This window comes from Hydra vulgaris, chromosome 08, assembly GCF_038396675.1.
Source record: "Hydra vulgaris chromosome 08, alternate assembly HydraT2T_AEP".
Classification (NCBI taxonomy): Eukaryota; Metazoa; Cnidaria; class Hydrozoa; order Anthoathecata; family Hydridae; genus Hydra; species Hydra vulgaris.
Window position 1 is genome coordinate 50,525,452 of NC_088927.1, and position 14,597 is coordinate 50,540,048.

The window sequence follows — 14,597 nt, forward strand, 5'->3', positions numbered from 1 at the left end:
CTTTTAACGGATTTCGTCAAGGTAAAACAAAGCAAAAACTCCAAACAACAACGAAATAACAAATAGGGTGTGTCATACTGCAAGATTTTAAAAAAAAAAAGTTTTAACAAAACCCAGAGAAAGAAAACTTGCGTAAGGCTAATTTAAAAATAAAGCCAAAAACAAAAAAAATTATGTTTAGCTACCGAGAACGGTGTTTTAAAATTGCATATTTATGACAAGATAACAATTCATAAAGAACACAATAATAAAGATTAAAATACACAAATTTAAAGAGCTTTCAAGCTCTAGTCAAAGTAACTAGGGCGTCCATATATTTCATATCTACGATCCATATTTTCCATATCAACCATCAAGAAAAAAATCAAAAAAATGACAAAAATAGAGACAAATAACGAAAAAACAATTTAGTACGTCTTTACCTAACCGGTAAATGCCTGATAGAAAAAATGATACTATGAATAGATAATAATACAAATAGATATTAGAAAGAGTGTTTACGTAATCCTATTTGAACGCTATCCTATTTGAACAGATGTTCAGTGATGTACAGGGGGTAATTAAGAAAAGTAGGTGGGAAATGTATATTCGTCTTATTCGACTACTTAATGGAATTTTCTTTTTTTCTTTTTTTTTAAATCTGATGGCAAAAGTCTATTTAACTAGACAAACTCTTTTATTTACTATCTGTGTGAGTAATTATTATAACTTTAGCGGTAAATTTTGCAAAAGCCAATACAAGTCAGATTTTTTAGCTCTACGATTAGATTTCTATTTAGTCGTAAAGCCGCATGATATACTATTCTATTTTTTGTTCTCGAAGATGGTTGGAGTACGATACATTATAAATAAAGAGTTATATAATGTGTAACAGGAACAATCAGCAATAAATGGAGATCATTTATAAATTACACAACTGATACGATCACGCATATTACACGTGATGGTATTGTTATTACCCCATTCAAAATGATAGAAATGTTCTGAATACGTAAACATTAAGAAGCCATTTCAAAAAATCCTTTAGTTTATTTTTATTAGGGTTCGGACTGTTTGGGCAGATCTACGCAGATATGCGCAGACAGTGTAATTTGTCTGCGCAGACGTCTGTGCAGACGTCGGTGCCGACAAAATTTACTGCTTTGCAGACGATTTTTTGAAATCAACAAAAATAGTTTTAAACTTAAAAAATGTTTTAAATAATATTTTAACTTTATTATAAATTCAGTGATTAGTAACAATAAGAGTTTTCCACGATTCTTACACTAATAAAAAAATATAATGCAGGGGCCTATTCAATGATTTCTCGACATTCAATTTCATTGAGAATTGCACCTTCTTCAAGAATGTATACAGTCTTATCATTTGTGTCCATCAGCACGCTATTGGTAAACAAGAGTACCAGCTTTTCAACTCTCTCATTCGTAAGACGATTTCTTAGTCAGGAGTGAATAAATCGCAAGGTCGACCAAGCTTTTTCTGCTGTAGTCGATGAGCAGATCATTTCGTTAATAGGCTTAGCAATTTCGTAAAGAGCAGGATATTTATCGCAGCCGATAATGTTCCAATAATTTTGCGCGTTCATTTTGAATATTGTTTCCTTTCTTCTCTTAGGCAGCGCAGCCATTTCTCCTATAAAAAGCAATCAGTTTATCCTCAGCAGTGTCAGCAATTTCAGGTTTAATCTTTTTGGCGAATTCAACTGTAGCAGTGATAAAATCGGTTTTATCTTCATTCAAATATAAACCTTATGCGGCATTTTTGGGCGGTAATATGAAAGCAATTCCAATACCTGTTGTAAAGAAAAAATCAAGGCAAAATTGCACTTTTTGTTGTATGTCTTTATCGTCCATATAGGAATTGTACATTTGACCAAAGTAATCATACACGAGAGACAATGGAGATTCATCACTTTCAGCTTTCCGATCACGTTGGAAGGAAAATCAGTGCTTTTGACAAGCTTAAAGAGACGGTCCCAAAATGGGTTAGATTTTTTCAACGCCAAAACATCAGCAAATGTATTCTTTGGTTGAATTTCCTTCAGTAATGTACTTTCTTCGTCTACCAACTTAAAAAGAACGTACTTTAATAGCTGGAGGCTGCTCATTGATTTATAATAACTAAACCATTGTGTATATGCAGACACGGACAACGAAAGAGAAATATTTGCTGCAATTCGTCTTTCATCAAACTTTGCTATCACGATGTGATAATTTTTCACATATTTGATGTGTTTCTCTGCATCTTTGACTGTTTTTGTGGCCTCAGTAAAAACTATGTCCTTCACAAGTTGTCCTCACAAGTTGACCCCATGAGCTCCGCAACCTCTAGCCGAGATGTGTGGATATTTCTCCTCGATGATCCTCCACGCTGATTTCATAACAGGAGCGTTGTCGCTTATGAAACTGGCAAATTTTTGTGAGCCAGTCTTCTCAATAACTTGTAAGATTGCCGCGGCAACTGCAGATGATTGTTGAATGAGTTCGGATGTATTTATTGACGTGTAAAAAAAAAAGGCTTATGATCCGGCGCTTCAATACAAAAAGTCACTATGTGATCGCCACTTATGTTCGTCCAGCCGTCAGACATCAGTGTTTATTTTGTTTCAGAATTCAAAATTTCGTTTACAGAAGTAGAACATTTTGTGTATTGTTTATCGAGCAGAGATCCTGATAAGGCTTTAGCATTCGAGATGACAGATGCGTACTATGGATTGAGCGACTTAACGAAAACCTCAAAGGCCTCCGATTCGACTAAACGAAATGATATACCCGTACGGTAAAAGAAATTAGCAAGCTTCGTGTCGATATTATTTTTGAGCTCTTCATTAATTGTTGGATGTACACGCTGCATCGGTGAATCAGACGTAGACCTAAGTTGCTAAGAATCACTGATTAGATGTGACAATTTATAATTACGCTTAGAAAACAATCTTTTTTCCTCGACACTGGCGTTTGGACATGTTGATCTTTTATGCGCTGCAAGGCGTTCCTTCAACCATTGAATAGTTTTGTTACATGCTAAACAAGTGCCAGAACGCTTCTCTCGATCAAGATTTGTCAAATAATTCGAAATTGGGATGTTTTCCATTTTAAACACTTTGAATGATGAAAATACACATTTTCTTGATTCTAAATCACTTTAAATTGTAGTAAGAAACACTTACAAAAGTTCATATCGATTGATTATACGTAGCTCGAACAAAAGTTGCGCAGATATGCGCAATTTTGTCTGCACAGATCTGCGCAGACACATTTTCCAAACCCTAATTTTTATTCATTCAAGTTTTAATAACAATGTTAACATTTTTTACGCTGCTTTTTGTTTCTAAGTACCTTATTGAGCTTCAGTAAATAATTAATTATTTTTAATTATTAAGTAAATCTTTTTGTAAAATGTTTTAAACATGGTTTAACGGATAATTTGTGATATCATTGTATGTTTATGTTGCATGTATGTTTGTATATATGTAAAAGTCAATAATAAAAAATAAACGACATAAATTCCGTATCAAAGTTATCTATACTTTATTATAAACATTTTGGCGGTTCATTTACGCAAAAGTGGCATAAAATTCAAACTTTAAAGTCGAAAAAAGTAAAGATGTGGTTAAGATAAATCTACATATTACTCTAACTTATGTATTTTTGTGCGTTTTTGTTGGTTGTGATGGTTTTTGTTTGACGTCAGAGCAACTTAACGGATATTCACAATTAACGTCGTTGTAAAGATTTACACAAAGTTACAATTTAAATCAAGCCATAAGTAATCTAATTTTATAATTTATTTCCTCACACTCTTTATTGTTAGCAATAAAAAACCTACATAAAACTAAAAAGCTCGCTTCTTCATGAAAAAGCACAAAGAAAACAACGAGAGACGTTATTAGAAAAAAGAATAGAATTTAAAAAAAGTGAAACTAGCATAGTTAATGAAAAAGTTAAGCAACTCCAAAAGGAGAAAAAAAAACTCTGCATTAACAGGAATATTTGTGGAACAAAGCAAATTAAATATGAAGAAGGCAACCCACAATCTCTTTTTTAAATGGAAAGAGATAATCAATAGACACGAAAATTAATTGCAAACATTCCTAAATATTCTGAACGATGACCGAAACGCTTTTTTAAACATTGAGGAAATCCACAATGCCGCAAAATCCTTAGGCAAAGGGAAAAACCCATGCATTGAAGGCATCCTAATTGTACGTTACCAAGAATACTGGGACATGTGGTGAGGAGCTGACTAACCTTTTTGGCAAAAACATTTTTAACTTAGTTATCTTGAACGCAAAAAACGGTATTCATCTCCCTATTACCCAAATATGGGAACCGAGCACTAATACGAAACTGGAGACCAATCTCACTGCTATGCGCAGACTAAAAAAGATTCACAAAAGCGCCAGCACTGAGACTCTCAAATCTCCTGAACGTATTACCCGGATCCACACAAACGCGCTCAGTACCCGGAAGAAACATCTCCTAAACATAACTCTTGTCAGAGATGTTATTCATTACACAAATGTATTGGAAGCTGCCTGATCACTATCCATCAGGAAAAAGCATTTGACAAAATTGATCGATACTTTTTTATTAAAATCCTCGAAAAATTTAATTTGGGTCAAAATTTTATATACGCAATTAAACAATTTATGAATAACACTCTATCCATTATCATAAACAACAAGGTTTATGAAGGGCAAACTCTTTAAAATTAAAAGGGGTGTCTGTCAAGGAGACCCAATATCCCTAATGCTGTACTGCCTGGCAGAGGAAACGCTTCCTCGCGAAATTCAGTCTAATAGGTTTATAGACGGCAGGTTTAAAAATACTCGGAATTATATTCCACACAGATTTTGCCTAAGCTGTCAGAATAAAATGGTGCACTGCCGAAGAAAAGTTCCAAAAAAATATCCAAAGTTGCCTTTCCTTGAAACGCAAACGAATCTTTGTCAACACCTTTGCTCTGTCATGGTGTGACATGTGGCAAACGTATTCCCTATCTAAAAACAAGACCTCAAAAAAATAGATAAAACAATCTCTACCTATATTTGGCAGAGCATATTCTCTGAACCCATTAAAAGAGACATTTTGAAATTACGCGATAATATAGGTTAATAAGAAAGTGCCACCAAGGATTTTTCTGCCAGAAAGTATTTTCTTGCAAAAATACTTTCTGGCATACTCTCTAAGCTAAACTAAATATCCTCAATGGCTATTATTTACATGAAAAAGTAATACAAAATCCATAAATCAACTCCAGTTTTATCAAAAAGACCTATTTGAAATAGGTAATGTTGAGATCTTCAACATTACCCAAAAAAAAAGAAAAAAATATTTATACCCATATCTCTCAACAAAAACAAAACATGAACATTAAACTAATTAAACTCAAATGGAAGGCAAAATTCAAAAAAACAATCCGATGGAAACAAATATGGGAAAAGAACTTTGACTCTTGCGCTCAGGGAACAAGCACTTAGAAAATTAAACGTGGGCAATTCCATGGAAACTCCGAGTGCAAAAGTTGTAAAAACTGACACTCTTCACCTCGTTATCTTCTGTAGCAAGACTAGAGCTGTGTGTAAAGTAATAAGAAACATTTAAGAAAAACTTCTAGCTTTGAAACCATTTAACTCGGAACATGTCTTCTTTTTAATAAACATAGTGGACCTACTAAAATATTTTTATTGCATAATATATTACAACCCTAACACACATTCCCACTAATGAGTTATGGAGATGTAGAAACTCCAAAATTAAAGAAAATCATAATGCTCTTGCCAAAAAATAAAATAATCAATATATTCGTGCAAAAAATATACTAAAAGAAGTTAAATCCACCTGGAAACTCCAGTATAATAAATACTTTAGAGAAAATAATATAGAAAAACTTCAAAATTTTCCCAATAAACAGTGCAATAAGCAATGGCAACAATCAAGATTTAACATTCACTGTATAAATATAGTGAAATGAATTACAAACACAATCAAAAGAAACGTAAAACGGATCTTCAACCATAGTTGAATACGGGAACGAGCATAACCCTGGCCGTCCAGTGACAGCGTTGGTTGTGTGAGTACATTTTAAGGGTTAATTGCCACGATATATATATATATATATATATATATATATATATATATATATATATATATATATATATATATATATATATTAGAGGTATGACTAAAAAGTTTGTTTGGCAATTTTTGGTTTCCTATGCCACCATGAGTGGAAAAAATACATTTTAAATCTGGAAATACCATTTGAAAGTGTTAAATCTTAAAAAAGTTCACCCCCCTCAGCTGAAAACTGTTTTTTCCCATCTACACTGTGAGTCATAAAAAAACATGCAACTGAACTTTCTACCATAACTTTGTCAAATTTGGTCTGGTGCCTAACAAAATTTCAGGTTTTGTTAAGAATTGAATTGCAGAAAAACATTCGTCCGATGGCGACCCAATTCTAAAAACTGACGTACACGAACACTCCAAACTTCAACTACAGAAAAATTGTCTGATTTCTTATATAGAAGTTAAAATTAGTTTAAAAATTCTAGGTTGAGACAATAAAAAAGAATTTAAAAAGTAATATTTTATTGTAGTCAAGTATTGTTCTAGTTCTCTACTTGAAGAAGACACCATTTTTAAAATCGGTTCACAATGAGCAAAGTTATTGCAATAAGTTCAGTGGCATGTTTTTTTATGACTCATAGTGTATCTATTGTTAGATACAGTACAGTTTAAGGCATCACAGCTTCAGTTTATTGCTGGTGTGATTTTGCTAAATGTATGCATTTTTATTTCATAATCTTTCATATTAAATATTGTATTTGTTATCATCACCTGACTTTTAATATTTTAAAAACTTATTTTGATAACCTAAACTCATAAGATTTGTTTATTTGTAGATAATTAAATTTACACTCAAATAATAATGCGACAAGATGTCTAAAAATAGTCTTCCTTCAGATTTGAATAAGAAACTATGGGAATCAAATTTGGTGAGGTTTGAAACAGCCAAGAATTCAAGAAAGTATGCAAAGATTGTTGACAGTCTTGATCAAATGAACAAAATGCCAACAGAACAGCATATCCTGGACAGATTTAAGTGTTTGGCTGCAAATGTGAAGGGTAGATAGGAGAGAGTTGTGATAGTGGTCAAAGAAGTAAAAATTTATGGAAAAAACTGAATCTTCCAATTCAAAAAGGCAAATCTACAGTGGAAAGAAAAATTGAGAATGTACTAAACAAGTATGAAAAAGACAGCAGAAAACCAGGAACGCAAGACTTTACCAATTTGTTCAACGTAACTGATGAAAATGGAGAACGGTTGTGCCAGGAAGATAAAGCCTTCTATAATTTTCAGATGTCAACAAATGGTAGAGCTGGCTACTGCACCACAATTGAAGATACACGAGGAGTTCATCCTAGAAAACTAAAGTTAATTAAGCAAAAAGTTAGTCAAGATACTAAGGATGATTCAAGCAGTAAAGATGAAGAACATTTTAGCACTGAAGAACAGAAACAAGATTCTGACAGTGGTTCTCAAGATTCAGAGGCTCCAACAACATGTTAAAGATAAAAAACTTATTATGCAATAAATTTGGTGACAAAAGCAAAACTGAGTTCAAGAAAGGCACACACAGTCTGCAAAACTCTTGCAAACAATGGAATTTCTATTCAAACTCCAAGTCAAAGTGTTGTTTACGAAGCCACAATGAAAGCAGGAGAAAAATTAAAAGAACATTTTATTGAAACTCTAAGAAACGAAAACTGGAGCTTGCATTTTGATGGGAAGCACATAAAAAAACAGAGTACCAGATTGTAATTCTAAAAAATGAAAATAGAAAAGTTAAACAAGCAGTTATTGCACTGATTAATGGAAAAGATGAAACAATATTCAATGGAATAAAAACTTTTCTTGATGAATATAAGCTATGGCCTGCAATTAAGTTAATTATTTCTGATACAACCTCTGCAAATACAGGAAAATCTGTTGGGGCAGTCACACTAATACAGAAGCATTTTGTTAAGCTTGGCTTAGACAAACCTCTTTATATTGGATGCCAGCAACATGTTCTTGATACATTACTAAATCATGTGATGAATGATTATTTTGAAACAGCAACAACCTCACCTTATCTCAATTATTGGTTCATTTGCAGAATAACAGAAGAGTACCAGCAACTGAAAACATCTTTTGACAATTCTGGAGATGCTCTGAAGGAAGAAGAATAAATTGTTCGGAGAGATGATATGACTTTCCTTCATCACTTGATCGCTTGTTACAGACAGTTTAAGAAAACAGGATGTTTCCCTTAAGTAAATTTCAGAACTTTGCCAATTATAAGCAATGCAAGATGGAATAGCTGAGCAATCTATGCTTTGCTAGCTATATTTTACTTCCAGAATTTCGACAGTCAGCCAAAGGTCAGTGATCATGTGACTATATTAGTGGCATGTGGAGTGACATCTGGTTTTCTGGTCAGGTTTACAATCAGGAAAACTACAATAATTTGGCAGCCGTTTGCAAAGATCACTCAAAGGCAATAAAGACTTTAAGGACTTTTTGATTGGTTGAGCCGACTCCAATCCCAACTCAAAGGTCAAACATTTGTGCTGAACGTGCAATTAAAGTTCTGCAGGATTTACTTCCATTGTGCAAAAGCATTGAAAAAATTAACATTAAGTTTCTTTTGACAAATGAACACTAAAACCTGTATGTTTGTATTTCTGATTAAAAAAAACCATTTTGTACAATGCATAATTGTATATAGTTTTTTAATTTAAATAAGGGGGGTGACATTTTTTTGTTGTTGACACTTGCCATTGAATTTTTCTTGATCTTTGCATTAAAACTCCACAAAAAATAGCATGGGGAACAGGGTCTTCAAAAATTGTCATATCCCTAATATATATATATATATATATATATATATATATATATATATATTTATATATATATATATATATATATATATATATATATATATATTTATATATATATATATATAATATATATATATATATATATATATATATATATATATATATATATATATATATATATATATATATATATATATATTAGACATTTTTTTTTATCATATAGAACGCACGAGCTCTTTATTAAGTTATATTTTAAACAAGCAGCTAATTTAGATAAGTGCTATTAACTCCTTTTGAAACTAAAGTATTATATAGTTTAAAACCTTTACATTCAAACTTTGAGCTTAATACAAAATTTTTACTAGATGTTTTTTTATTTTAAATAATGTTTTGATAACTAATTAAAAAATCAACTTTTGTCAATACAAATTTAAAATTTCTTGCTATATAAAAAAGCTTAATATAATATATTATTAGTGACCCTTGAGTGAAAACTCTCACAGACTATTTTTTTATTTTGAGCCTTAAACAATCTATATAACGTTTCATATAACCCCCCCCCTTATATATGCGAGCTACCCATATTGTAAATTTGTTTATGAAACCCCTCAATTTATGGAACCCGTAAAATATTCGTTTTCTGTATTTCTTAAAGACAAAACTTGTAAATATATATAAATAGTATATTATAATATGTCATAAATATATGTAAATAAAGTTAGTAAAAAGTAAAAAAAATAAAAATAAAAATATGTAAATATAGCAGAAAACCATTCTGTCTTTGTAAACTACCCAACATGTAAATTCTTTTTATAAGATAAATGTATATATATTGTTAAATAAAAAAATTAAAAAAAAACTCGCTTTAGGCTAATGGCTAAAATCGCTTCTCAGCCTAATAGTTATGATCAAGTCTAGTGTCTGTTCTTATCTCGGCTCCGGACCATCTCTTTTAATTGGTTACGGTGTTGTTAGAAAACAGAAACAGCAAAAGATTGATTCCAATTATGTCCGGAACCGATAGATTCCTTTTACGTCCGGAAACCTCAGATTCCGTCCACTCCGGTCGTTAAATGGAGATAAACCGTGCCGCTTGACTTCAGCTAAGTGGCGATACTAAACCCTTAAGTGGGCCAAACTCTTGTCTTCCAAAATAATACTGCCTTCTAGGGCCCTGGTTTCGGCTACAGGTGTCTCTAAATTGAAGGTTAAAAAAAAATAACTGAAAGAATAAATTTATGTATATAAAATAAACTTATGTTATATATGTTATATAATATATAAAACCATGAGTAAAAACCAGTGTAAAACTACCAGTTTTAACTGGCAATTTGATCTTATTCAAGTAATAAAAAAGCTCATGTTTTGTACTTTGTCGGTCAGCGGAGTGACAACGATGATAAATACATTAGCAATGTCAATGTCAAACGGTTTCTGGCAAAGATGTTGCCCATTCCTGATTTAGTAATAAAACGTCTGTTTAGTAATATTTTTAACAAATTATGCAAAATACCATTTTCAATCCGGTCAGAAGAAAAGAACTTTTTTTATCCGTCAAAAGTCTTAAAACATTCTTTGTGAAACTGAAAGAATGCGGACCCACGATTATTACCTTTCAAAGTATTGGTTAGCAAGTTCACTTATAAAATTTACCAAGCAAAACCAAAGCTGGACTTTTTGAAGGCAAATTAATTTTCCAAAACCCTGGAACAACAAAACATCTCAGTACTACAAATAACAATTGAAATCTAGGCAAAAAACAAAATGGCAGTCGTGTCAGCAGAACTAAAATACCCTCTTTTGTATTTTAAAGAACAGTTTACCTTCTGCTAGGCAAATCATAAGGCAACAGATCGTTAAAAATAACATGCAAAACTTGTGGTAAAATTAAAAATAACATATGCAAAACTTGTGGTAAAATAAAGGACAACATTCACATCTTTTCTTTTTGTTTTCTTTTTGTTGAAATATGGGAGGTTTTTAAACATATATATAACTCTTTGACATCCCAAAACAATTTTTATCCGATAAATTTGATTTTCTTGATTAAAACAGCTTGAAGCTTTTATATTTCTCGTTCATTCATTGCCATCTTAATTATGCAAATATTGCTTGGCACAAATAAACAAAAATTAAAAATATTTAATAAACAAAAGCAAGCAAACAATCAGAACCATTTCCAATGTGGGCCGTCATCCACATTCCCGAGCATTTTTTGTTAGATCAAATATAATGAATATTTATCAATTAAATGTCTTTCAAATCCTTATATTTATTTCAAAATTAATAAAAATATATCTCCTAAAATATTTTACCCATTATTCAAAATAAATCGGAATGGATATTTAACCAGATTTTATTTTCAAATAACAGTTATAATCAACCCAAAAGTTGTTTTGCGGCGACTGAATTTTCAATTTTTACTAGAGGGCCGAAATTATGGAACAAAATATTAACTGATAAACTTAAAATAATTTTAATGCTTAATGAGTTTAAGAACAAATTGAAGCAAAAACTACTGATGAACGACGTAACGCTCAGCTTTTTCTGAAGTTTTAATGATTGCTACTTTTAAACTTACCCAACTAATTTACGTTTGTCATTATGAGCTTGACGATCTTAAAAAAGGATTGTGCCACTTGTTATTGCTTAAATTTTTTTTTTTTTATAAAAAATGTATATAAAAAATTATGGTTTATAAGAGTTATTCACATATTTCAAGGTATATGCTGGTGTAAAAGGAAAGCTTCAGTATTATGCTTGCATGTATTTGCTTGCATGCTTTTTAGTAACATAGTTTCTTTGTAATAATTCTTTTTTTCTTTTTTTTTAATTTTTCTTAATTAATACAAAAACGAAAAGTTGAAGTAGGACTTTAGGACCGATTGATTTTTATTTTATTAAGTATTTAAAAAAACGTTTTATATTATATAGTGTTACGTTTTTGAATTTTGTTGTCAAAATTCAAATTAAATGTATTCTGAAATAGATTTTACATTTCATGGAATATTTACATATAGTACAAGTACTAATTTTATGTAAACGCCATAATAAGAAACTAAAACACAAATTAAAAAAACAAAAAACACAAAAAAACACAAAAAAAAAATACAAAAAACACACACACACACAAACAAAAACAAAAAACAAAAACGTAAAACAGTACAATACTTAAACAAAAAACTTTTGGAATAATAATTAAGTAAGAAGTTTGATAATTTAGGATATAATTTAAATTTCTTTTATACATCTATCTAGAATAAAAGACTTTTATATAGCTAATTAAAATATGTCTTATATTTATTGTAAGGACTAAGGGGCTTGATGATAAGACCAATTTCTGTCAATTTTTTTCTATTAAAAACGTTTTTTGTCAAGTAGAGAATAGTAGAGAATAGGAAAATCTAAAAATATGCGCTAAATAAAACAACGGCTTTAAGTAAGATATGCATGCTTAGTAAACTTTAGTAAAGTTTCGTATTCTCTATATTTTACCAACCATAATATTGTTATTTATGCTTATTAATTAATCACTGCCAATAATTGTTTAAAATATATAACTTATATAAATGTTTTTATGGCATTTATAATAATTTTAGTTTTGTGCTCGTCAGTGTTGCTGTGTCGTAAGAGGGCTGTGAGTGTAACATTTTTGTTGGAAACTTTTATTTTCCAAACGCTTATTTTAATTTTTAAATGTCCTTTTTTTTATCATAAATTGCTTCTTTTTTTGGATTCCTCTCCGCATAAAGGTTCAAAATAAAAAAATAAAAGACAAAAAAAAAAAAAAAACACAAAAAAAAAAAAAACACAAAAAGCACAAAAACATTTAAAATTAAAATTCAAAACATACTAAGAAAATTTAAAAAAATTTAAAATAAAAAATAAAAAAGTATACATATTATAAACAGTAAAACTTCTATATTGTAGATATTCTATATTGTAAAACCTTTTTGTTATATTATCCTGAGACAATGTAATTTCATAAAACTGTAAATGATTATTTAAAAAAAGAAAAAAAAAAAAAGTTAGAGTAAGAATACATTCAGGACAAGTGTCTCTCAGGCGAAAGCAGAATGTGTACCCGAAAATAATAAAGATATAAACGAAAACCAATGGCAAAAGAAAGCCAACCAAAACAACTGAATATGGATATAGAAAATTTGCAAATACCAATTGACTGTAGTATATTAGAGGGTGATAATATCGTTGTCGATAATGAAACAAATATAGTATATAATGACAATGCAATGGAAGAATCGCAAGAGTTGAAAACTACCGAAAAAATTAAAACTTCAAAAATAGACTCTGAAAAAAAATATAACATTATCAAAACTTTATCTGAAGAAAATAAACAAAAAGAACTAACGAATAAAACACAACCACCAGAATTCAATTCAATAACCCAACTAACCGAAAAAAATACGATTGATGTTATTACAGATATTGAAAAGGTTAACCAACTGATTGATGTGAGTGAATTTAAACGAGTTCAACCATTTTGAACGAAACCAACTGATTGATGCCAGTGAATTTGAATCATATTCAAAATTAAAAATAGCGATGAGATAACCGTATGCAACAATAACTACTTAAATAAGTTTAAATTAGATAACTGTAAAAAAATAGAGTTACTAATATATGTGAAATAAAAAAAATGCTGAATATAAAAAACTAAAACTCGAGAAGCGTTTAACATATAAAAGCATGAAAAGGAAAGAAATAGACCAAGTGAATGAACAGTTATAAAGACAAAAAAAAAGGAAAAAAGAAAGAAAAAAAAAAGAAAAAATGATGATCAACTATTAAAAAGCAAAAACAAACATCAACTATCGCATTAATTGGTACTAATATCTCTTCATCGTGTTATAGTATATTATTATATGGTATATTATGGTAACTATGGTAACGGGTAAGAAGAAATTAGTTACACAAAAATCAAAGCCTTGTAAATTTTAATGAAATAAAAACAAATTCTTTTTTAATATTACTTTTTAAGTTACTACAATATTTATTTTATCAAAATTATTTTTTATAAACCGATAGCACACCCTTGTGGGCTATTAATCTTAACTTTGTCTTGATACTCTTTATAAGTGATTGTAAAATGTTGCCTCAATTTTTCTCAAACACGCATTGATACGCCCAATCAGTTATTGTGAACTTTTGGCCTCCCATCTACCCTCAGACACATTCTGAGCCAATACTCCCCAAAAGTCTTCGATTAACCGGGCTGAAAAACTTTGGAAATTTTTCTTTTCCCGCAAAACGAACATTATCTGGACATTTGTCTTTGTCGTCCGTGTAATATCCGGCGTTTCCAGGCATTTCATCGCGGGCAATACAAAAGTATTCTTTGTCGTCTAAAATTAAAACACTCTGTTTTTTATAGAGGTGATTTACGAGTTTTCGGCTTCTTTTTTGTGCCCTTAGACGCTGTCCATCATTGTATTTGGGTGTTTCTTCACGTTTACGGTACTTAATATTTATTTTGGCCAATTGTGTACAAATTGTCTCTTGATTGACGTTGAATTTACGTGCGAGTTTTCTTTGACTTACACCTTTTTGATTGTTGGTCAACCTGCGAAGTTTTGATTTTTTTCTCGAGTCCACGATGATGGGCGTCCTTAATTTTTTATAAGCACTGTCTTGTAAGGTGTCGAATTATATAATTATATGCTGTTTTGCGACAGATTTCTTCTTTAATAT